This window comes from Trichomycterus rosablanca, chromosome 2 (assembly GCF_030014385.1).
Source record: "Trichomycterus rosablanca isolate fTriRos1 chromosome 2, fTriRos1.hap1, whole genome shotgun sequence".
Lineage (NCBI taxonomy): Eukaryota > Metazoa > Chordata > Actinopteri > Siluriformes > Trichomycteridae > Trichomycterus > Trichomycterus rosablanca.
In genome coordinates this window covers 53,047,979-53,074,568 of record NC_085989.1, presented here as the reverse complement: position 1 = coordinate 53,074,568, position 26,590 = coordinate 53,047,979, and the positions used below count along the sequence as shown (strand labels likewise).

The 26,590-nt window shown below is 36.9% G+C and overlaps 2 pseudogenes; one reads left to right on the top strand and one right to left on the bottom strand.

The window, feature by feature from the left end:
* The window catches only part of LOC134334891 (uncharacterized), a 759,100-nt pseudogene that overhangs the window by 339,048 nt on the left and 393,462 nt on the right, over positions 1-26,590 (top strand).
* Positions 1-26,590, bottom strand: part of LOC134300421 (uncharacterized) — a 331,197-nt pseudogene that overhangs the window by 153,145 nt on the left and 151,462 nt on the right.

Sequence of the window (26,590 nt, the reverse complement as noted above, 5' to 3'; positions counted from 1 at the left end):
ATTTCGTCAATCAGGGTTGAAAATGAAGTTAAATATTTGGGAATATTAGTATCTAAAAATGTACTTAAAAGTGAAGAGGTTAACATCTCAGACCACCTTATAGATATATATAAAAAAAGTTTTAGCCGTTGGTTGATAAGGGATTTGACTATTTTGGGAAGAAACCTGTTGACTAAAGCAGACAGCATTTCAAATGTGCTAAAAACAAGACTCATTATATTTATTATATTAAAGGAACTAATTAGTCAAAAATATGAAAAGGGGGTATTAATGCATTAGACTTTGAAGCCATGATCGGTGCATTTAGGATCAAGTGGCTAAAAACATTTATTATGCAACAAAATTTTATGTGGTTTCATATTCCTGGTTCCATTAATAAGAAACTGGGTGGAATTGAATTCTTTGCGAAATGTGAAAAACTTTGAAATAAGTAAGATTTCAGTTAAACTATCATACTTCTACAAACAAATTCTTCAGTTCTGAAAAATGATATTTCAACATAACTTCTCTCCTCATGGATCAATTTTATGGAATAATAGGGTAATCACAGTGGGTAGGAAGTCAATATTTTGTAAAGGATTGTCATGGACATCTTTTAGATTGTTCATCCTTTGTTGAAAAATATGATCTTAGTTGTAGTTATAACCATTTTAAGAAGGTGTGCACAGCGATTCCTTTAGCATTGATTCAACTAATCAAATATGTCATTGTATATTCAAAGGTGACTGTTTCAATGCCTACATTAAAAGTGAACGGCTGTAACTTAGTTGACTTCAAGTGCAATAACAAGATTATTAATAACAGTCTGAGACAAAAGATCTACTATGAATATCATAGAGATTCTTTCAAGAAACTTCCTAATACAAATTATAAAACCATAATGACTTTTGCTTATTCCAAATTTAAGCAGTGGTTCTCAAACTGTGGTACGTGAAGCAGCACTAGGTGGTACACCAAATAATCTCGGAAAAGTAATTAAAAAACAAAAAAACAAAAAACAAAAACAAAAACAATAATAAACCTAAAAAATAAATAATTTAATAATTATAAATGAAAAAATAATATGAAACAAAATGTGTAAATTACTAATAAAATCTTTCAAAGTTCCTATAATTCTGTTTTAATAAAATCAGTTTAATTAAAACAAATTGTATTAAAACTAATGTGTTATTTAAAATATTTGGGGCTACGCAGACACCACCGTACTTCATTACATCTATACTTCACGTTTACAGTTTCAATCTCGGAATTCCCGAAACTTTCTCAGTAAAGTTCTCAGTAAATTTCTTAGTAGCTCTCTCGCTTTTGTCAGAGCAGATAAGCGTTTGGAATCACACGGCTGCTCAGCTATACAGGCACTCTCACTCACTCACATGCTCAGTGCTAACTGCAGATATACTAGTGAAGGGCTGTTCGCGAACGATCCGATTCTATTAAACAGATCTTTGAAATGAACTAAAGAAACCGAGTCTTTTATTTCTGCACAGTTCTTATTGGCTGTAATCTAATTAACCCATTCAGCTTCGCATTAACCGTAAGTTGTAATGAGAGCTGTTTATTGTTGATATTCAAATTCGAAACACTTTCAGTATCGCGGAGAGCGACACACACACACACACACACACACACACACACACACACACACACACACACACACACACACACACACACACACACACAGAGATAAAGAGAGAGAGCTGGTAGTATAATAACAAATAATTGAGAAATAAACTATAAACTTGTTTAATTGTGTTAAATTTGTGTAAATTTCATGGCGCTTATGTTTTAAAGCAGAAACAAACAGTCACATCTCTGTAACTTAATGAAATGCGACCACAGTGTGTCTCCTCCCTGTAGTTTTTTTGCCTTTTGAAATAAATCTCTCATTTAAGTGATGTTTGAATTAGGCCTACATTTAATGCAAATTTGATGTTAATATCGGGCGTGTCTTATAGTTTACCTAGTAGCGTGATGAGTCACTTTTTGAACGGCTCTTTGAAAGGAACCGAGCCAAAATATCCAGCTCCTGTCAAGAAGCCATAATTCCCATCACTAATATATACAACCCCTGGCAAAAATTATGGAATCACCACTCTTGGAAGATGTTCTGTCAATTGTTTAATTTTGTAGAAAAAAAATAAATCACAGACATGCCACAAAACTATAATTTTTCAAAATGTCAACCTTCTGGCATTAAGAAACAATAAAAAAAAGAAACAAATATAATAGTAGTGGTCAGTCACAATTGCTTTTTTTAGATCAAGTAGAGGAAAAAAATATGGAATCACTCAAATCTGATGAAAAAATTATGGAATCACTCTGTAATTTGCAGTTTAAAAACAAAACATCTGCAGCAGATTAGATTTGCTAATTATTTTTCAGTTTAAAAAGAGTGCTTACACCTCGGAGAGCTGTTGCACAAAGCAGATTGTCATGAATCATGGTTCCAACACAAGATATGTCAGTTGAAACAAATGAGAGGATTATAAAACTCCTTCAAGAAGATAAATCATTGTGGAATGTCGCAAACGATGTTGGTTGTTCCCAGTAAGCTGTGTTTAAAATCTGGACCAAGTACAAACAAAATGGGAAGGTTGTAAAAGGGAAGCATACTGGTAGACCAAGTAAGACATCAAAGCATCAAGATAGAAAACTTAAAGCAATATGTCTTGAAAACAGAAAATGCACAACAAAACAAATGAGAAACAAGTGGCCGGAAAGTGGAGTCAATGTCTGTGACTGAACTGTAAGAAATCACCTAAAAAAAATGGGATTTACATACAGAAAAGCCAAACAAAAGCCATCATTAACACCTAAAAAGAAAAGAACAAGGTTAAAGTAGGCTAAAGAAAAGCAATCATGGACTGTGGGTGACTGGATAAAAGTGATCTTCAGTGATGAATCGCGAATCTGCATTGGGCAAGGTGATGATGCTGGAACTTTTGTTTGGTGTCTGTCCAATGAAATTCATGAAGATAACTGCCTAAAGAAAACATGTTAATTTCCACAGTTGTTGATGATATGGGCCTGCATGTCGGGTAAAGGCACAGGGGAGATGGTCTTCAATAAATGCCAAAGTCCACATTGAAATTTTGGACGCTTTTCTTATTCCATCAGTTGAAAGGATGTTTGGTGATGATGACTTCATTTTTCAAGATGATAATGCATCTTGCCATAGGGCAAAGGACGTGAAAACTTTTCTTCAAGAAAACATATAATGTCAATGGCATGGCCTGCAAATAGTCCGGATCTCAATCCATTTGAAAATCTCTGGTGGAAATTGAAGAAAATGGTCAATGACAAGGTTCCAACCTGCAAAGCTGATCTGGCAACAGCAATAAGAGACAGTTGAAGGCAGATTGATGAAGAATACTGTTTGTCATTAGTTAACTCCATGCCTCAGAGAGTTTAAACCATTATAAAAGCCAGAGGTGGTGCAACAAAGTAATAATGGTGCAGTGTTTTCTAATGATTCCATAATTTTTTCCTCAGATTTGAGTGATTCCATATTTTTTTCCTCTACTTGATCTAAAAAAAAGCAATTGTGACTGACCACAACTATTATATTTGTTTCTTTTTTTATTGTTTCTTAATGCCAGAGGGTTGACAGTTTGAGAAATGATAGTTTTGTGGTATGTCCGTGATTTATTTTTTTTCTACAAAATTAAACAATTGAAAGAACATCTTCCAAGAGTGGTGATTCCATAATTTTTGCCAGGGGTTGTATATACACACACACACCTAATGTGTGCCTTAATGTATGCCTAATTAATGTGGTTCTGTGATGAGAAACAGGTGGTACTTGGAAGTTTTGGTTTAATAATGGGTGGTACTCGCTCTAAAAAGTTTGAGAACCACTGTCCTAAAGTGAACAAGACTCATTTCAAAATAAAAAAAATAAGATGTATCCTGTAGCCATGTTTCTTAAAACAAGATTTAAATGTGATGTTGTTTAAATGTGCCTTTTGTAAGTCAGAAGAAGAATCGCTGGAGCATTTGTTTTCTTTCATGTCAATATTCATAAAGTTTTTGGACGGAAACTGGATTAATATTAAACGTAACATTCCTTCTTTTGAAATTGATGCCATTTTATTTTATGTGGACAACTTAAGTTCAGCTTTCTCTGATGCTATAAATGTAGTAGTACATTTAGTAATACCACATTCACTGCAGTAAGTAAACACACTCAGATCAGTAAAGCGCTGGGAGCAGCAGGGCGTCTCGTGGAGCACTTCAAAGTGAACTGGCTTCAAGCAAGCTGAAAACCAAGCAATAAGAGATGGGGACCCCAGAACACAAACTTGTCCAGGACGTTTCTACCAGGTGGAACAGAACCTTTTATATGGAACAGAGATGCCCACTGACTGCAACTCTGTCTGACCCAGCTGTAACACAGGTACCCCTTTTTCACCGAAGCGGAACAGTTCCGGTTCTGGTTCGCAAACTTGACTCTGAACTGGTTCTGCATGTTTCCACCGTGAAGTGTCTTTGGTCATGGTGATGAGGTGTTAATGATGAAATGACTCCGCCTGACACTGTGTTGGTTTAATTAAGAAGTTTAATCATAAGACAGTGTCATACAAGCATTTCACGATTATGCTTGGAGGAAGACAGCCGATTGCTTCTCTGGCCCTCAGTTGAAGCTCCTCTCCTTAAATACTCAAGATTTACCTACAGGAGAACATCTGTTTTCAATAGCTTTCAAACACAAAGAAAGAGTACCATGCTCCCAATTTCCAACGGAAATCTGATCTTACCAGGGGCCTCCAGGCTCCTGTGACAGAGTGTATACATTAATCAACCATCTCCTATAGATAAGACACATTCTTCATCATTACCCGTAGCACCAGCAGTGGACAAGGCCCCACAAATAATGCAACCCAGATGTGAGAATGCCCCAAGGGGACACACTGGCCCCTTAGCAAAATAACTTCAACAGAACTAACAGTTGAAGAGAAATGAAAATCACACATTAACTAAAAGAAGTTCTTTTAGAAGTTTCTAAAAGAAGTTCTAAAAGAACTTCTAAAAGAAGTTTCTGAATAAAATATTTCATATAAAACTTCCAGATACATCAACCGCAAAAAAGGGGTTCCAGAACGCAAACTAGTGGGCCAATCTGGCACCATAGAATACTGTTTTTTTCAGCCTGAACAGTGACGTCTATCTGTGGGTGTGTCAAAGTGTAGAGGTTTGGGTGCTCTGCTAAAACGCTGTGCTGGTGTCCCCTATGGAGCTTAACGTTGAATTATTATCTTTAAAAGTTCACCTGATTAAATTTTGAGCCAGTTTGCTGCTGATATTTTTAAAGCGCCTTAAAAAACTGTGATATGATGCGGTAAACGTGACCCGGACAGAATGAAAAATGCTTAACGTGAAAAATAAAAACCACATGTGAAGTAAATTGTCATGGTGGGGCTAGGCTGAGACAAAGGGGGGTGGACACACATGCAGAGATGTACAAAAACTTATATTTATTTATAACAAAAGATAGGGCAAACAGGACTAAACAAGAAGAAACACAGCTAAACAAAGAAAACAAGACTAAACACAGAAAAACAAGACTAAACACAGAAAAACAAGGCTAACTAAGGTGAAATAGGTAAACAAAGGCGAACTAAGGCTAACAGGCAAACTAGGCTAACAAGGCTAATATAACATAAACAGAAGTAGCAAAACCAACTGACCGGATGAGACGGAACAAGGAGCAACAACCAAAAAAGTCCAAACCAAACACAAGTCAAACTCAAAGTCAAACACAAGCCAAAGTTAAAGTCAAACAAAGTCCAAGTCAAGCCAATGAAAAGTCAAGCCAATGAAAAGTCAAGCCAATGAAAAGTCAAGCCAATGAAAAGTCATGAAAAAGGCACAAACCCAAAATAGTTCCCAGAGTCTGTACAAAAACTGCCTCCTTAAATAAGGAGCAGCTGGAGATAATTAGTCTAGGAGAACCAATTGAAAAGGGGGTGTTGGCTGGAGACAGAGTGTGCTCATGGAGAGGGGGGCGTGGCACATATGAGCACACAGAGGCTTGCAGTGTGACATAAATCCAGTTAAACACAGATACATGGGGTGTTTTAGAGACACGGTGGCTTAGTGGGTAGCACTGTCGCCTCACAACAAGAAGGTCCTGGGTTCGAACCCCAGGTGGGGCGGTCCGGGTCCTTTCTGTGTGGAGTTTGCATGTTACTCCGGAGGCTCCGGTTTCCTCCCACAGTCCAAAGACATGCAAGTGAGGTGAATTGAGGACACTTAATTGTCCACGACTGTGTTTGATATAACCTTGTGAATTGAATAAACTTGTGTAATGAGTAACTACCATTCCTGTCATGAATGTAACCAATGGGTAAAAACATGACGTTAAAATCCTAATAAACAAACACAGATGTTTGTTCGTGTTGTGGAACTTTAATGATGTTTTATCGCTCAAGCCAAGCGCTACTTGTGCTGACTCGTGGTGAAAGCAAAGTGCAAAACTCTTCTCACGTAAGTGAACTAAAGAAAACAACAACTAAGACAAACACCGACAGATGATCCATGCTTTTTACATAAAAAACAACATCTGTAACAACAGCACAAATGCCCGCACATAACCTACATGCTCAGCCATGATATCACTACTCTTAACTTTTGTTAAGCCACGCCCACCGATGATGACACAGGCTTAGCTCTCAAAAACTGGTGGAAACGCACGTCGGTTCTCTAAAGAACACCAAGAATCTAAGAAACCTGAACAGAACCGGTTCAAGAACCATGGTTCTTTTGGTGGAAAAGGGGTAAGAGAGAAAAACTATTCTTAGACCTCAAAGCTGATCAGTGGACACTGATAGAAGAACTGGTAAAAGCTCCTCAGGTCTTTGAGTGGTGAACACTATGTGACAGTCTCTTCCCTGCCCCCTTTGGTCAGAGGCCTTTTGAAGTCCACCCACACTGCCTATGATACAGCTCCAGTGCGGGCCTTCCAGACAGCTGCTTCAGAAGAGATCAGTGCACGCTGGTCAGAATTGGTCACTGTCACAGATGATAACCCGGGTAAACTGATCATAGCAGCTGCACCTGATCCACGTTTTCGAAAAATGAAATTCCTGGCACCAGAGGAGAGGTTTAATTTACAGAATACAGTTCAAGCTTTGGCCTTACAGTGCATGGATGGCAGAGCGGTAGAGAGAACAGAGTGGCGACACTCCCATAGGGAACCGTTGGAAAGGGGGCGGGACATTTTTTCTGCACAGCTTCCGGGTTGTGGAGCTCTGTATAGTTCCAAACAACCCATAGAGCCCCATTCATTTCCACTACTTATCAAACATTTTTAGCTGTATGTTGCTTTGTTTTAAAAAAATTATGAATTTAATGTCATTAATATACTTAATACTGTTATTGTTTAGCATTTGCTCAGCACTAAATGTTACATGTTTATTTTAATTAATAGGTATAACCCAATTTAGCTTAGTCAGTTAAGCTTAATTAATGACACACGAGTCTTTTCACCTAAAATGAGTTGATTAATCAAGAGTCTTGTTACAGAAATGATCATAAAACATTAGAATCACAATAAATCATTATACTTTTACTTTCATACTTAAGTACATTTGAAGGTAAATTTAGTTTAGTACTTTAGTGGAGGTAAAGAGTATTTTTACTTTTACTACTACTTTTACTGGAGTAATATGTTACCTTGGATATCTCTACTTTAACTCAACTACATGGTTTGTGTACCTTGTCCACCACTTACATTAGACAAAATGAACTAGTGCATATTCATAATGAATTCATTAATGTATTACATGTAGGAATCAATTATTAATCACTCATGAAATAAGAGATGAATGAATGCTTTTTCATGTACCTGCACTATAATGTTTTTGGTACGGTAATGTGTTTATCAATCTGTTCATTCAGTGCAGGTAAACCTTATGAATCCAGCACATGACTTAGTGTTTAGCCAAAATGATTATTATTATGAATCCTCAGGAAAGTGAAGGGAGATTAGTTTATGCAAAAAACAAAACATAAAAAACTTTAATGTCTATACTGTATATTGTCTCTACTACTTAATAATATCGCATTATGTAATGTATGCTAATATAATGTACTGTGTGTTAACAAGAACGACCTATTAACAAATCATTATAAACATCAATCTTCCACTTTATATACCAAATTGACATTAAAGCAGATGCAGTAAATGTAAACGCAGTTGAAAATACCCAGAAATTGTACAAATGTTTATTATTTGCCGTTTAATATTTCATTTACTGCTGCCTGTCCCATATGAGAACATGACAGCGCCGGGTTTGTTTGGAACTATTGAGGGTTACATGAACCACGTGACCGCGTAGCGGCGAGATCAAGGAGTGTCGCAACTCTCTCTATCTACGGCTCTGATGGATGGGAGTAGTACTGTAAAGAACCAGAGCACCAATGGGAAAGAAGAAGCCACAGCACCACCAGACAGGCACGCTACAGCCTCAGCTGAGAGAACTCCAAGTAGGTCCGTTTCAGCTCTCGAGTCACTGCTAGGATGTGACTCAACAGACAGCGACAGTAAAACCAAATAGCAGGATGCTCAAAACCAAGTGATAACTAATAAAATAAGTTTTATTTATTTAAATATAACAGTGCATATTAATAAACATTTACAATCAACTGTAACATGCCAGATTTAGACACCAGGTTCATTTTCATCTGTCTTATGGCAGGCACTGGTGTACTTTGGAGAGCAGCCCATCTCAAAGGCAAAAAATCCCCTGTCTTGGTGGAAGTTGAATATGGCAAAATATCTAACTTTTGCATAATTGGCCAAATCATTCTTGTGTATTCCTGCTACTTCTACTCCCTCTGAGCACCTCTTCTCAACAGCAGAGAACATCGCCCCAAAGAAAAGAGCCAGCCTCGCTCCAGAGCATGTTAATAAGCTCACGTTCCTGCACTACAATTTAAAGCTCTTGTAAACTATTACTATTAGTTATTTTGGACTGGAAGAGGTTAATGGTGTTTTTTGTTCAACAGAGGCATTATTTGAACATTTGGACTTCCAGACTCAGTAACAATTCATATTGGATGCATTATTTGTACTTTCATACTTAAATGTCACTTGTTACTTTTAGGTTTTGTTTTGTACTTAAATGTCACAAAGCTATATGGTTATGTTATATATGTTTTAACTTCTAAAACTTAACAGCTTCCAATGCTGGGACAGAGGTTGCTATTTTGAGTTACATATTTGCACATTATCTTTATTTGAAAGACTATTTGCACTTTAATTTGTATTATCATGATAGTGTATTAATGTTTTAAATACATTTGATAAAGCTATCAAGCTAAAGTTTCATATTCATGATTCATGGCTCATTATTTTAATTTGATATTGGAAATTAAATAACATAGTTTTCTTATGTTAAGGCAGAGATGGAGGGTATGGCAGAAATAATTGTTGACTAGTCGACTAAACGAAAAAATAATTGTCAGATTATTCGACTACCAAAATAATCATTAGTTGCAGCCCTCATACTGACCACTCAAACAACAGATTATCTTTAAAAATAACAATACTCTGCAGGCAGGTGCACAGATATTTTTGGGGGCAGGTGCTCAAGCCAAAAAATTAATAAAAAAAAATAAAAAATAGAATATTAAACTTATCTATTTATTTTTGTTAACAACCAATACACATCTAATCAAATAACTAAAATGATCAAATTGCATAAATAAATGAAAAACAGGCAAAAACAGGCCATATTGTGCACACTTTTTAATAACCAAACAACTGATACTGATACATCTTCCTCATTTGCTTTACTGGTAGATGGCCTAACCCTGGATACCTCAGGATACCCTGAGCTGCTTGCTGTAGTTCCTTTTCTTCATGCTTTTGTAACCTTTCTTTTCTTGACATTATGCTGCAAAATGTGTAAATGAGATAAATCAATGTTGTGCATAATAATCAAGAGTGACTTACTGAATCTCCATAAAGGGGAGAACACAGTATTGAAGCATTACACTAATAATATACCATTACTAGTATCAATTTACCTCACCAGACTGTCATGTAGCTCAACTTAAGACCTACCTTTGATTTCAAATCAGAAACCCATTTTGGGTAGTTAATGTTAACAATGGGCCTATTATTATGTCAATAAAATCAAATAGACAGCTAAATAACATTTTCCTATTTATTCATCATTTTCTGTATAAAAATTAAAATTGGGCTCCAGCAGAAAGGGCACTTTTCTCATCCAGGGCAAAAGGGCAGGTGCTTGAGCACCACTAGGGGTCTATCTGTGCACGTGCCTGTCACTTTAACTCCTGCTTAGGCTCAATCAACGTTTTGACCATAAAAGTACTTTTGCAGAGGACAGGAAGGCACTCCAGAGTGTAATAAAAACTCACAAAGAATTTCTGGAACGTCCTTCCCTGCACTACAGGACATTTATCAGACCAGGGTGGTCAGGAGAGCTCATCACATAATCAAGGACAGCACACACACACCCAAAAGCACCTCTTCACTCTTCTGCCATCAGGCAGACGCTTTAGAAGCATTAAGGCCAGAACAACAAGACTGACCAACAGTTTTTACCCACAAGCAGTCAGGCTTGTAAACAAACATGGACTGTCACATACACAACCTACCTCATGAACATTGTACATCCTCTACAATGCACTAATGACTAATGACTGCTGCTACTTGCACATAATGTTGCACAATTTGCACCTTAAAATAACTGCTGCTGTATTGTCTGTATTTATGCTGTATAACACTGCATAATTTCTGCACCTTATGTGACTGCTGCTATGTGCCTTTTTTACTGCCTAAGTTTATTTCTATTTTTATTCCTCTGTATTTAAAATGTTTTTATAGTTTAAATTTATATATTTAAACAAAGTTTTTTATTTTGTTAGTTTAATTTTGTTTTATTGATGTTTGGAGTGCACATGACAATAAAACTATTGAATCTCTTGAATCTTTTTTAGTTGCTGCTACTATTAAAAAACATTTATAGAGATCAAGATCATATTGCTGTTGTACCAAGAGACTATAAGAAAAGTGCTCTTCCCAAGTAAAAGATTTAATCTGACCAGTCAAACCAGCTGCTGACTCACAATCAGAGCCATAACAGGTACGTTTATATCACCTCACATTAGAATGATTAAGCAATATGGTACAAGTGAGAGTGGTGATGCATCCTTGATAATATGGGTGAGCAAGAACAACATCTGGTTATCTGGACTGTACTCGGCGTTTTAATGTGGCATATATCCAACATTTGTCTGAACAGTTTATAATCCTAAACTAACGTTTATGCACAAAACAAAAATGCTTCACTTCACATGTAGGGTTGCAACTAATGATTATTTCCTAATCAATCTGGTGATTATGTTTATGATTAATTGATCAGTTGGATTATTTAAAATACAAAAACAGAAACAATATTTACAAAATTAAGGTGGCTGTTTAATTATTTAATGGCATATTAAATACCAGAGGTGGAAAGAGTACTAAACTATTGTACTCAAGTAAAAGTACTGTTACTTTAATGAATTTTTACTTAAGTACGAGTAAAGTTACTAGTCTAAAAATCTACTCAAGTAAAAAGTAAAAAGTAACTCATTTAAAATGTACTCAGAGTAAACGTTACTTCGTTACTTTTTAACAGCAGGGGGTCTCTTCTGTGTAAATATAAACATGACAAGTGTATATAAATCTTTTTATTTAATTAACCCTTAAGAGATCCTTTAATACACTGACACATTTGTCCCTAAGGACAAAAAATGGCCATTTCCCAAAAACTGCTGTAAAAATATCATACATTAATATTTTTTTTCACTTTAAATGAGTTAAACTTTTAAATCTACTTCTGCCTGAAACATACATACCAAATATTAATGATATTTTTGGAATTTTTTAACCCTTTACATGCCAGTTTGTTTACATAGCACCACTGTTTTTTATTTAAAAAAAAAAAAAAAAAAAAACTTAAATAATTTCCATAAAATACATTTCAAGGAGCATTTGATTCTTATTATTATTAGGCCCTGAGGTGGGTCAATGATTGGCAGTAACATTGATTTTGGTGCATTTTCTTTTTTTTGCAGTGTCAGATTTAAAGAAAAACTCACACTCGTGGTCCTAAGAACAAAAAATGGCATCTTCCCAAAAACCACTGTAAAAAATATATATTTTTTAATTTAAATAAGTAAACCAAAAAGGGGAGAGGGCAAAAGAGAGAGAGAGAGCAAGTAAGAGAATGGGGGAGAGACAGAGAGGGCGAGAGAGAGACAGACAGACATACAGAGAGTATGTCTGAGTGTGAAAGTCCAGCTCAGGTGGTGCCGAGGCTGCAAACGGACAGAATGTGGTCCTTGCATGTGAATATTCCAAGTGTACAGCAGGTGCTCCCAACTCTTCTCTTTCTGTCTGTGCAGAAGTCGAACTGCCTCCTGCCCTTTTATTTATGAATGAAAGAGGGGCCTGCAGCAGCACCCTGCATATCTGCACCTATCCCTGCAGCAGCTGATGAGTGGGGAAAACATCCTCTCTTTTTGTTGTGTGGGGCATTTCTCCCACCTTGTGCGGTGTTCGTGTTTAGGAGCAGCACATTCCTGCCCCGTCAAGGGATGTAAGAGACCAGCGCGTGGGTCTTCGTAAAAGCAAAGGTGGAGGGGAAGAGCGCTCTCGCTTTTGCCTGGTGCAATTGAGGGGAAGCTCAGGCTTGTGTCGGCAATTTGTGCCAACCAGGGCCAGTTTCCTTCTGAGCAGCTTCTCTGCCAGTGCAAAAATTGTCACAGGTAATGATGTGTCCCTGGAGTCCCTCTGTCATCTCCAGGACCACCCATATACCCTGGTTGACTTTAGTTGGATTGCCAGAGGCTAAGGGTGGATTTATTTTTTATCCTGTAAACACCGGCCTAAATGAGCCTACATAAGCCTACAGTTCCTCTGTGTTCACATCTCGCCAGTCTGTGATTGAACGTCTCCAATGAAGGTGTGTTCTGGCCACAATATGCTGCAGGATTTCATTCGTCAGCAGCAGTAAAAAGCTGGACGACGAGTCACTGATCCAGGCAGCGGCATAGTGTGTGGGTCCCAGGATCAAACCTGGCTTCGGGGATGTAATGGAGCGCCTCAATGTTTGAGGGAGACCAAAATATTTTGCCATTTTTTTTAATCCAATCCGCCGCTGCTTCATTCATGTCCTCTCTGCTGTCATCTTCAGATAGTTGGAGTTGGACTCCAGCTGGTCATTTTCTACCTCTGAGGCCTTCTCCCCATCCGACTCAGAGTCCTCGGAGGAGGTTGAGGAGCCATTATCGCACTCCGCATGATCAATCCCAGCGCCTCCTGGGTGCTGTAATAACTTGCCATCTCCAAAATGACCACTCCGGCACTACCGCTAATACTTATACCCATGGCTGCAGTACACCTACATAAACAACCTGAGCGAGAGCCCAAACAAAGTCCTATTTTGTTTTGGTTCTCTCTACTCATGGTTTTTCTTATTGAATTAGCTTATAATGCAGAGTGTGGTCTTCAAAGAGAAAAGATTTATGAAGTTGGACACACACACACACACACACACACGCCGTTATCCAACATCAATAGTGATACACACTTTTCAAGACACTTATTATTATTTTTTTTTACACACACACACTATTATCGAACATCAGTAGCCACACACACCTATCAAGGCACCCTTTAAAAAAAACAGTAAAAATTTTGAAATTGCTGCATGCTTTAAAAGGGAAAAAGTAGTGCCAACCGTTAGAAAAATATATAAATTAAAAGTTGAAAGCCAGTAGTTTAAAATGATATCTTAACCTAAACGAAAGCATTAGTTTATGTTCAGATAAAGATGGGTTAAAAAATTGCGTTTTCAATGGTTTTCAATGGGACATTTTTTGTCCTTAAGAACAAATGTGTCAGTTTTTGTGTAGCGTAGCCAATTTAGGCTAATTTAAGAAATTGACATAATAATTCTAAAATTTGTTAAAAATGAATATCCTCTGGCAAATATGAGGTATATTTATTCAACACAGCCAAAATGGTTTGAAAAATAAAAAAGAAATGGCACGAAATGTCCCTAGGATCTTTTAAGGGTTAAAATATAATAGACAAAATATGTTGATACAACATTTAAAACATTTAGGGATGTGTAATGTGTCAATTTAGTCTTGTAAAACATTTTAAAACTGAATAACCACTAGTGATGTGTCGTAGAATGATTCGATTCTATTAAACAAATATCTATTCAATATCTATTATATATATACGGCTCTTAAAAATGAACCAAGCCAAAAGATCCGACTCACCATCGCAGAATTCACTGCAGCAGCGTTTTTTTTTACTCAGTAACGGATGTGATTTAAAATGTAGCGAATTACAATTCTCAATACAAAACATGCTCATGTAAAAGCAAAATTACAGACTGTAAAATCTACTTTAAAAAGTACAAGTGCAAAAAAAAAACTACTCAATTACAGTAACGCGAGTAAATGCAATTCGTTACTTTCCACCGCTGTTAAATACCCCCATTTACCTCATTAAATAATGCTATTTTATCATTTTCACTGTAAAATACTAACACATACGAGTAATTCCAATATTAAAAAAGAACCTCAGGCACCTCTTACACATTGAAGACTTATAAATTAAAAACTGCAACAGAACTATAAGGAAGCTTTATATTTTAGCTGTTCAGAATGACTTGGTTACAGTGTAAAATATTTTACATGTACTGATAAATATGCAGAAATACTTAATAAATCTCTTTGTTTACTTTGCAGGTGGAGAATGCAGAGACGCCCTCAATTACTACCTGACTTTATTTGTTTATTTTTCCATTGATTCATTTACATTAATTGCTTTATAATAATAATAATAATAATATTAATAATAATAATAATAACATATAATAAAAAAAATTTCCCTCAGTTAATAAGGGATAGAAAAATTGAGGGATTGTTTTATTTTTCGTTCATTCAACTGAATTTGATTAATGATATAAAACATTTTTAAAATAAATATGTTTGCACTGATTTTGCCTCAGTTTATGTCAGTATTATCACATGAATTGTTTGAATTAGACCATCATAGCAAATGTTATCAGAGTGATTCAGATCTTTTTGTAATTAATGATAATATCTGAGGGGGTTGGGGGGGGGGGGGGGGTTCAAGACAGAGGGATTAACATTGTCTTGGATTAACATTATCTGTAGTTATGTTAAAAGTGTGTTAAAGTAACATTTAATAAATCATTAAAAATGTTTTGGGTATGTTCTTTAACTTGTATTGAATGTCTTCAGAATATTAGTAAAACTGGGACTATAAAGCTGTAAAACATTGAAAGAGAAATTCCAGGTGAGATGTTGTGTAAGAAAGATGTGGAAAAGTTTAAGAACATTTTCTGTATCATAACAGAATTAAAGAACTAAATAAATAAAAATAAATTCACACATTCTCATTGTAAGACATTCCTATAATCTTTGTAAATGAGGTTGTGAGGATGTTCAGGGAACGTTTTCATAACTGTACAACAAACATTAAGAAAACTGGACAGAATAACGTTGAAGGAACGTTCTACTAAAACATTCATACAACCAAAATGGAACGTTTAGAGAAACTTATTATAAATGTTCTTAGAATATTCCAACATAACGTTTCCAGAATGTTACATTGTTGCAAATAAGGTTTAGGTAACGTTTTATAAACGTTTTCATAACTTTATGAAAAAGTTCTGAGAACATTAATAAAACTGGACAGAATAACGTTGAGGGAACATTCCAATGCAACGTTCCCACAACCAAAATACAACGTTTGGGGAACGTTCTCAGAACGTAAGTTTGTTAGCTGGGTCAAATCCTCAGCGCTATTTTATTATGAACCTTGGTTTCATTATGAATTAGAATGTAGTTAAAATAAAATAAAGTGTAATAAATGAATAATAAAAATACTTACAGACTCACTTCAGTACGAGCGCGTTCACTTCTTCTTCTTCTTGTTTGAACTGAGCTGGTTGATCTCAGTGTTGCAGCTTCTCAGTAAGGAAAGCAGCTATTGGCTGTCCTAGAAGCAGCTGAGTGACGTCATCGCCTAATTTGCATAATAGTTAACACATGTTGATAGATCTATATATTATTATAAACTATAGGTAGCAAATATCAATAGATCCATTCATCTGTATCTCAGACATTTATCTCACATGTGTTATTAAATGTAGTTTAATATGAGCCAGTATATAAAACATTCAGTTAAGCAATAGAACATGAGAGGGAGTGTGTTATCGCGCAATAACACACGACCTCAAGTGTTCTATTGCTTTTATACAACAGTTTTTACAAAATAAAGAAAGAAAATAAATCAACGAAGCCCTGAATTTCATATTAATTATGCTTTAATATTAACAATACCTTGCGCCAAAAAGTAGTTCCACAGCGAATGAGTTGCTATGCAACGGTAAACATTCTCTACCTGTACAGTAGGCTAAAAAAAAGGCATGAAGCTTGTCACGGATTTAAAACGTGATCGGGAGCTGTGTCGCCTGCGTGCACGTTTGTGTGTGAAGTATTATTGTAAAGAAATACAGGAGATAAACTGTTCAGTAGAGCTTTGTTTTATTGCATCCTTAAACTGAACCCACGCATGCGCATCAACCCTTTCACGTCTTAAAGGCATATTACAACAGTGTGCATGAAGCTTGTCGTTACTGGCAACGCGTCAGCGGAGTAATACCGTTGTGATGTGAAAAGGCCGTGCTGTTATCACGAAATATCAGCACAGTTAGAACGCTTCTCAACCAATCAGATTGTAAGGTCGGAACTACCTGTTGTATAATAGTAAATAATATACTGACCCTCTATGAGGAAAATCTTCTAAGGTTTTGCCTCTGTGATTTATTAAACCCTGTTGGATAAGATCCCAGTGAGAAATCTATAGATCACACAGATCTTCTCTATAGCTACAAAAACATGGAGTAAAGAACAAATAATTAGAACTGAACTGACAAGAGAAAAGCAACAAAATAGTTTTATTAATACAAACAGCTCAGTACAAGATACTGTAATAAATGCTCAACATATTCACTCAGTAATGAACTTTATTAGACACAAACTTTACTGTACCAGCTGAACTGATAAAAAACTGAAAAATAACCAAATACATTTCGTGTTGTCGTAATGTTAACTGATAGTTATTTAAAAATGTTTGGCTTTCCTAGATGTATGAAAAATGCTCTAAAATCCCTGAACACATGTATAAACTATTTTTCAACTGTATGCAATCACGTACAGCTAATATGAGCACCTTGCATAGTTCTGAAATATAATACAAAACAACTCACATAACATACACTTCAACTTATCAACTATTAAAGGAATTAAAACTAAAACCACACATTACTAACCGCTAGCAGAAATAAATGAGGTTAAAGGTAGCACAGAATTAGAGGCGTTCCACTCAACGAGTCAAAAACAGATGTGCGCATGCTCGGTAGGACAAATCGATGGGTACTTTGGGTAAGATAAATCAACAGAACAATGGCAGCGCCCGCTGCTCTCCGAGGACAGTAACTGTAGAACGATGTTTGATTTCACGTTCGAGTCTCCAAAAATCTCCAATAACTCCCGAAAAAGTCGCTAGATTTTTTCGCTAGTTGCTGTTTCAAAAAAAAGTTTCTAGAGGCGTCTGAAAACTCGCTCAGTTGGCAACACTGGTTGATCTACAACGTTTAGGTTTATTCTCACCCCTACTGGACGGCAGTGTAACATCAGCACCACATTCATTCAGTCTTTCATTCCAGTAACATCTGACCAGAGTCGCAGTTCTACACCAGAGCAGTTTCACTTGTGTCTTAGTGAGTGTTAGGGGTACAGATCTTATTGGTGTTTTTATTACATTTGTATTTTTCTTACCCAGATAGCAGAGGACTGTTCATGATCTGCTTTTTCATCTCTGAACGAGAAAAGATTCCCACAGACACACTCCAAAACATTGTAGACAGCCTTCACAGATGAGTGGAGGTGCAGGTGTCAACATATTTACATCAAGTTAAATAATAAAAAAGGAACACTATATATAAGCGTATAATAAACAATGTAGCAGCGACATGAACAGTACAGCATCAGGCAAAGTGTGCAATAAGGATGTACAGTACGGTGCACTGACAGACTGAGTAAAAAATACAAAAGGTATCTTACGTATAAACATAGAATGAAATAGACAATATCGCAGCAACATGAACAGTACAGTCAATGTGTGTAATGGATGTGTACAGTACGGTATGCTAACAGACTTTAAGTAGAAAGATATAAATAAAGAAGGTGCATATGTGCATTAACTGTATAAGGGGAAAATGTGTGAAGCACGTGTATAAACTGTGTGCATCTATTAAAACAGAGGTATGTGAGAGTAGTCCTTGTTTAGTATAAATATAAGAACACACATTTTTAAACATTATGACGGAGCAGTTCAGAACTTGTACTGAGGTAATAAAACTAAATAGGTGAGCTGAAGCTGAACACCCGTGACCTCTGACCCCACAGACAGAACTGCATCAAGAACCATCACTCATCAATAGCTGATAGAACCAAATGAGCAAAAGATTGCTTTAAAAAACCTTCATCAAGCTCTACAATAAAGAGTTACAAGCACAATATCACCTCAAACACTTTATAACTTGGTATCCTCTGTGGTTTCTCTTCAGTGTGAACACGATGGTGATTTTCTGTGTCAGTTTTTCCATATTTTGAGCAAAAACTTGTAAAACACGTCAGTGTGCTGGTGTTAATTAAAACTCTTTCCACAAACTTAGCACTGATACAGTTTCTCTCCAGTGTGAATGCGCTGGTGTCTTTTAAGATGACTCTGACGATTAAAACTGTTCCCACACTGTGAGCACTGATTCGGTTTCTCTCCAGTGTGAATGCGCTGGTGGATTTTGTGAGCATTAAAAAAACTGAAACTCTGGCCACACTGTGAGCACTGATACGGTTTCTCTCCAGTGTGAATGCGCTGGTGTTCGTTGAGAGTACTCAGTCGATTAAAATTCTTCCAACACTGAGCACTGATACGGTTTCTCTCCACTGTGAATGAGCTGGTGTATTTTAAGAGCACTCTGATTATTAAAACTCTTCTCACACTGTGAGCACTGATATGGTTTCTCTCCAGTGTGAATGCGCTGGTGTAGTTTGAGAGTACTCTGTCCATTAAAACTCTTCCCACACTGTGAGCACTGATACGGTTTCTCTCCAGTGTGAATGCGCTGGTGTCGTTTGAGATGACTGTTGATTAAAACTCTTCACACATTGTGAGCACTGATATGTTTTCTCTCCAGTGTGAATGCGCTGGTGTCGTTTGAGATGACTCTGTTGATTAAAACTCTTCCCATACTGTAAGCACTGATACGGTTTCTCTCCAGTGTGAATGCGCTGGTGTTTGTTGAGATCACTCGGAGAACTAAAGCTCTTCCCACACTGTGAGCACTGATACGGTTTCTCTCCAGTGTGAATGCGCTGGTGTAGTTTAAGAGCACTGGGAGAACTAAAGCTCTTCCCACACTGTAAGCACTGATATGGTTTCTCTCCAGTGTGAATGCGCTGGTGCATTTTAAGAGCACTTGGATAACTAAAGCTCTTCCCACACTGTAAGCACTGATATGGTTTCTCTCCAGTGTGAATGCGCTGGTGCATTTTAAGAGCACTGGGATAACTAAAGCTCTTCCCACACTGTGAGCAGACGTTCCTTCTGTTCTGTTCTCTGGTGAGAGAGCTGTTAATGCTGACAGCACCAGAGGACGTCTGCTGATCACTGGAGCTTCTGGTGGGCGTCAGATCCTCATGTTCAGTCTTAATCTTCACCAGGGTCTCATATTTGACACTGTGGGGGGTCTTGATGTGTTTGTGGAGATGATTTTGGGTTGTACAGGAACGTGGACTCGAGGAGCAGCAGAAATCCTTGTTCAATCCTGAAGAAGAAAAACACAAGCTGCTCTTGTAACACAATCAATTACAAACATCACAATAAACACAGAGCAGATCAAATGATTTTCAAAGCTAAAAGTGAAGAGGAGCAAAGACACGGTACTGAGTGAGTATAGAGTGAGATAAAGAGTAAATAACCTCAGCACTTTTACTTTCAATATAGCAACAGAACATATTCACTCTTTTACACGCCTCAGTTATTTACTGGATTATATTATTAATATTATAAATATCATTATTATTATTATCATTACTGATGATAGAAACATTCTGACAGATGAACCATTAATAAATAAAACAGGTTTCATTGCTCAAGATTTGAAACATTCTTACTGAGATCATCTTCATCTTCAGGTTCCTCCTTCTTCTGAGGCAGGACACCTCCAAGTGATTGGTACACTGAGGAGAGGTGTCTATCAGAGGTGATGAGTTCCAGAGGGATTAATGATACTTCACCTGAAATCACATCAACACATCAACTGCTACCGCGAACACTAGCACATCTGAGTGGTAACAACATGCGTAAGTGTGAGGAGCTGACACAAACAATCCGCTCTTACAGTCGAGAGACTTTACTGGAGTTACGAGAGCAGTTTATGTACAACTTTCCCCCCGACACTTTGATGCTGGACACCATCCCTCGAGAGCTGTTTAGAACCAAGCGGAGCATCAAACGCGAAAGGAGAGGGAGAATTAAGAACCAGCTACGGCGGAGATCTAATCGCCCACCGCTCCCCTCAATCGTCTTCACAAACCTGCACTCCATGAGCAACAAAGTAGACACTATAAGAGCATACAGGAGGTATTGTAATGAATTCCCCGAAGCGTCTTTGTTATGTTTCACTGAAAGCTGGTTATAGCCGATGATGTCTAACTTGCTCTATGAAATTTCCGGGTTCACGCTCGAACGAGCAAACAGGAACCCAGATTCTGAGAAGACACGGGGAGGAGGCATCTGCGTGTACATAAATGATCTTTGGTGCAGGCAGTACTCAGTGAAATATCAGATATGCGAATGTGGAAATACTGGGAATGACTTTAAGACTGTTATGCCCCACCCAGCGGTAAAGCCTCTAAAGCAGCCAACATCATTGCTGACTGTGTTCATGAGCTACAACTTAAATACCCTGATGCCCCAGCAATAGTAGTTGGACTGTTGGAGATATGAATCAGTGTCATCTGGACTCTGTGTTGCCTGGCTTTGAGCAATACGTAAAAAATCAAACCAGAAAAAACAACATTCTGGACAAATGTTTTGTAAATATTAAGAATGCTTACATTTCAAAATGCAGACCTCCTATCCTAAACTCGGATCATAATGTGATTTACATGATTCCAGTGTATAAGACAACATTTAAGAGAAGTAAGCCTGAAAAGAAAATCATAAGAATCTGGACCAATGAGAGTAAGGAACAGCTTAGAACATGTTTTGATTGGACTGACTGGAGCGTTTTTCATGAGGGCTCTCTAGATGAAAGAACATCTGTCATTAATGACTATATTAACTTTTGTGTACAGTTGGTAGTCCCTACAAAAGAAATTAAAATCTATTCAAATAATAAACTATATGTGACCAAGAACATCTAAGGAGTTATAAACAAAAGGAATTTGGCTTTTAATAACAAAGATACGGTAACACTTAGACAGAAAAAGAACTGAGAATTAAATTAAGAGAAGTAAAATCAAAACACAGACAAGACTTAGAAAACACCTTTAAAACTAACAACTCTAAAAAGGTGTGGGACACCATGACATCAATGACAGGTATGATGTCCCCAAAACAAACCTATTGCAACAGATAATCATTATAAGTTTGCAAACAACTTAAACTTTTACTTTACAAGATTTGAATCATCAGACAGCTCTGAGAAATGTAATCAAACATTCAACCAAGACCTTTAGACAGAATTAATATCAATGTTGATGAAAAATATTTAAAGCCACTAACACTAAAAAAGCCTAAGGGCCAGATAAATGTAGTCCTTTTATTTAAAAAAAACTTTGCAACAGAGCTGGCACCAGCTTGGCAACTAGTGTTTTAACTTTCAATCGACACACACACAGTTCCAATAGCATGGAAAACTTCACACATAAAACCACTGCCCAAAACACAATGTCCAAAAGAACATAAAGATTTCAGACCCATAGCTCTAACATAGGTGATCATGAAGGCTCTAGAGAGACTTCTGCTCAAACATCTACAAACTACATGTACTAATGACAAACTAGACCCATCTCAGTTTGCATATAAAACAGATGCTGTTGCCACATTAGTTCACATCATTACTAAACATTTAGATAAACCCCATAACTATGTAAGAGCACTCTTTCTAGATTATTCATCAGCCTTCAATACAATACAACCCGATATTTTACTTTCCAAAATGTCCCATCGGGGAGTAAACCCCTATTTGATTTTCTGGTATGCCTCTTTTCTTATAAACAGAGTCCAGCTGGTTAAAGTAAACAAGAAAATTTCTCCTACCATCTCAACTAACGTTGGTGCACCTCAGGGCTGTGTGAGTTCTGATATGCTTTTTACTCTATATACAGACGACTGCCGTTCAACTTTAAGTAATCAATATGTCTTAAAATACTCAGATGACACCGTTCTGTTAACATTACTACATGACTCGGACGGCCCCGATCTGCACCAACAGGGGGTTAACAAAGTGGTTACATGGAGCAAAAACAACGCTCTGAAAATAAACACAAAGAAAACGGAAGAAATTGTGTTTAGCCCAAAACCAATAGTTGTAAACCCCACCATTATCAATAATGAAATAATCAAACAGGTGGATTCTTATAAATATCTTGGTGTCATGATTGATGCCACCTTATCATGGAAACACCACATTGACTACATCTGTAAAAAAAAAAACTAAACAGCGTATGTATTTTCTCCATCGCTTTCGGTCCTTTGGAGCTACTCAGCAGATACTCTTACTGTTCTATACTGCTGTTATTTTGAGTGTTTTGCAGTACTGTAATGCTGTGTGGTACAGCTGTTTGTCCACATCTGTAAAGTCTGGACTGAAACACCTGATCAAAATCTGTTCAAAGATCCTGGGTCAGCCTCTAGAGGGCCTGTATGAGACAGCTTATCATAACAACACAGTGCTGCTAGCTAAAAACATCATCTCTGATACTAATCATGTTTTAAACAGTGAATATGTACTTCTTCCATCTGGACGGCGATACAGTGTTCCACGGTTTAATAAGGTTAGACTGAAACACTCTTTTGTGCACCAGTCAATCCTTAAATTAAACAAGCTTAATCCATAATTATCAAAGGTGTTACAATTGTGTATCATGTCTGTGTTCTATGTGTTGTAATGATAATGTATTGTGTTGTAACGGAGCACAATGTGTTTTTATGCAAGAACATTTTCTGATCTCTGATCTGACAATAAAGTATTATCTATCTATCTATCTATCTATCTATCTATCTATCTATCTATCTATCTATCTATCTATCTATCTATCTATCTATCTATTATCCATCTATCTATCTATCTATCTATCTATCTATCTATCTATCTATCTATCTATTATCTATCTATCTATGTATCTATCTATCTATTATCCATCTATCTATTATCCATCTATTAGCTATCTATTAGCTATCTATCTATCTATCTATCTATCTATCTATCTATCTATCTATCTATCTATCTATCTATCTATCTATTATCCATCTATCTATTATCCATCTATTAGCTATCTATCTATCTATCTATCTATCTATCTATCTATCTATCTATCTATCTATCTATCTATCTATTATCCATCTATCTATTATCCATCTATTATCTATCTATCTATCTATCTATCTATCTATCTATCTATCTATCTATCTATCTATTATCTATCTATCTATTATCCATCTATCTATTATTCATCTATTATCTATCTATTATCTATCTATCTATCTATCTATCTATCTATCTATTATCTATCTATCTATTATCCATCTATCTATTATTCATCTATTATCTATCTATCTATCTATCTATCTATCTATCTATCTATCTATCTATCTATCTATCTATTATCCATCTATCTATTATCCATCTATTATCTATCTATCTATCTATCTATCTATCTATCTATCTATCTATCTATCTATCTATCTATCTATCTATCTATTATCTATCTATCTATTATCCATCTATCTATTATTCATCTATTATCTATCTATTATCTATCTATCTATCTATCTATCTATCTATCTATTATCTATCTATCTATCTATCTATCTATCTATCTATCTATCTATCTATCTATCTATCTAAAACTTTTAAAATAATAAATAAACTGTGAATCAGTCGAATCATTTCGCTGAATCGGTTCAGATTCATCAGTTCATTAGTACTGAATCATGTGATGCTAACAGTTAGCGGAGTAGCAGTTTGTGTGTTTAAATGAGGACAAAAAGTGTAAGCTACCTAAATCATCAAAGTCATTCATTATTATTATTTTCCGTTGTTATTATTAATCATAATATAGTTAACTGAATTGTAACAAATACATGAATACTGTTTTACTTACAGATCCAGTACAAACACGTTGGCTGCTGCTTCTTCTTCTTGTTTCAGATTAATGGCGGTTGGCAGACCAACTTCAGGTGCATTACCGCCACCTACTCCGCTGGGGTGTGAAGTGAGACTTTGGGATGGTCAGCTTTTTAAAACCCTGGATGAGTTGGTACATCCCTATGTTCTTTAGAAACTAAATCATTTGTTTATGTACCAGACTCACCCTGTCCCTTGAGACAGCAATCCCTTCAAAGAAAACTCCTTGTGACCTTTAACCATAAGTATATCAAACAGGATTTGTCTTTGAATAGAATGTTCCACACAGTGAAGTAGTACATGTTCATGTTCAGGTGTCTCTCTATCCATGCAATACCGACAAAGCCCTGTGTCCTGTTTCTGAATGAGGTGCAGTGATGAATTCAATAAGGTGTGACCTATTCAAAGCCGAGCCAGAACCGCTTCTTGTCTCCGCATGTATTCATCAATTGTACCTGAACTTATCCTAGGCTGGATATTGTACAGATGTCTATGTTTTTGACTTATGTTTCCACTCACTCTGCCATGGGGTTTGTACATGCCTCTTAATAAGTACTTCCACCTCTGCCTTACTGAGAGGAATTGCCATTTCACATCTGGATCGTTTAAAACACTGTTTCACTACCATATCAGCTATTTCGTTTCCACCCACTCCCACATGTGCCGGAACCCAAAGGAATTTCACTCTTATACATTGCATTTGTAGCCTAAACAATGTCTGGTAGATCTCTAATATTAGATCCAGCCTGCAAGACGACTGCCCAGTTCAGAGACTCTAGAGACAGATTACTACGTGCAGGGGGCAAACATCCTCGGCCCATTGCAATCGCGACAAGTTCCTTGGCAAATACCGAAATATTATTGGACAACCGCTTCCCTCAGTGCCGTAACTAGGAGCTCATGGACCAAAAGTGCAAAAGAATTTTTTTTGTTTTTACTTTTGTACTTTTTGCCACACTTTACCGCTAGCATTAACCACTTGCTACTGTATGTTACGGGTCTTTTGCTGCTATAAACCAGGTGCTCCATTCTGATTGGCTGAGCTGAATGTCACTCACATATCGCCGCTAAAATATTGTAATATAATAATAACGACCTGACGAGAGCAGCCATGGGCCCTATTGCACCTGCACCCCTGGTAGTTACACCCCTGGCTTCCCTATAGTGACCTGGAATTCAGAAATGAAAATTGCTGCTGTAGTTCCACCATTTGGTTGCTTAGATCCATCTGTGTATACCTGTAAAACACCTCAGCAGGACCGAGCTAAATACCGGTCGATCACTATAGATTCTGCTGGTCTATCGTCCTTTGCAAATAACTTTTTATGTAGTGTTAAGTCTACATAAGGCTCAGGAAACAGCCATGGTGGTGTCACTGGCATTGGTACTGTCTTACAAAACTCCAGAATCCACAGACCCATACTCTCAGCATCCCTTTCACTCAAATACCCAAAGCTCTTAATAATATAATGAGATTGGTCAGTACCGTCCTGTACAACACTTGCCACTGGCTGACTTCTATCATGCCCTTTTATATTGACCAATATACTGTTGACAAAGCCATTCTGCACAGTTTCACTGGCATTTCCCCTGATTCTACCTGTAAAGACACAACTGGTGATGTTTTGACCGCCCCAACACACATTCTCAGAGCCTGAGCTTGTATTACATCCAGTGCTCTCAAATTAGAGACAGCTGCTGATCTATATGCCACACACCCATAGTCCAAAACAGGTCTCAGCAATGTTCTACAGATATACAGAGGTGAAGATCTTTCAGCCCCCCAGTCACATCCTGCCAGGCCATTTGAGAATGTTTAGGCCACTTTTACACTTTATAGTGGCCTGGCCCATTCTTTAGCACCTCTATTGTAAGCCTCTTACAGGGATTATAAGAATTAACCAAACTGAATCTTCCACCTTTGCCCCATATCTCTATCACCACAGATAGACCATTCCTACATCATTGTCCTGCACCCACTAACTATATTATATCCCTATAAGTTAAAATGAGGCTTCAGCCACATTTCTTGAATGCAAACT